At 57.9% G+C, this 802-nt stretch overlaps 1 pseudogene; it reads right to left on the bottom strand.

Moving 5' to 3' along the window:
• Positions 1–13: 13 nt before the first annotated feature.
• Positions 14–540, bottom strand: LOC102767352 (annotated as a pseudogene).
• Positions 541–802: the final 262 nt, after the last annotated feature.

Raw genomic sequence — 802 nt, 5'->3', positions numbered from 1 at the left:
ATCCAGGGTTAACAATCTGCATTTCCATCTGAAACGCGGGAAGAAAGGGTAGCTGGTTGGTGGAAAACGGGTGGAGGGGGGTGGAAAACGGGTGGAGGGAGAAGGGCGTGAAGAGCTGGCACTTCTTGGAGAACTTGAGCGGCCCCCGGGCAATGCGGACCGGTTGCACTCCGAGCGCTTGAAGCCGCGCTGCCTGTGGTCGCAGGAGGCGTGGCCCTCGCCATTGACTATGTACAGCACATAGTGCTCCATGCGCTCAGCTGGAGGCAGCGGCGCCCCGTAGTGTGGGCAATAGATGTCCAGGGAGTCATTGATGCTCACTCCACCGTGCAGCCCCCAGGGTCGTCTCCCGCACCCGAGTGGAACCTGGGGTTGCTGTGGTTCCAGTAGACTGTAGCGGTGCGAGTTGGCTCTGGAGGCATCCTCGGGGCAGGGGCGGCGGCTGCAGTGGCGGCTGCCGCAGCAGGAGCAGCAGAAGTAAGCACAGGCAGCAGTGGGCACCATGGCCCAGTCCAGCCACGGCGCACTCCTGGCCACTGCCTGCCAGTGGTATCCGCCACCTCTGCTGCCGCCCCCGGAGCCGCCGAGCCCTTTTTTTAAAAAAAATTAAATACTAGTAATATAGCCCAGCTGGTGTGGCTCAATGCTTAAGCATTGACCTATGAGCCATGAGGTCATGGTTTTATTCCTGGTCAGGGAACACACATGGGTTGTACGTTCTTTTCTCAGTTGGTGGGGTTAAGGACGTGCAGGAGGAAGCTAATCATTAATTCTCCTTCATTACTGATGTATTTCTCTATCC

This window comes from Myotis davidii, unplaced genomic scaffold (assembly GCF_000327345.1).
Source record: "Myotis davidii unplaced genomic scaffold, ASM32734v1 scaffold13087, whole genome shotgun sequence".
NCBI classification, from domain to species: Eukaryota; Metazoa; Chordata; class Mammalia; order Chiroptera; family Vespertilionidae; genus Myotis; species Myotis davidii.
The sequence above is the reverse complement of the archived record's forward strand: the minus strand, read 5'-3'. Positions and strand labels throughout refer to the sequence as shown.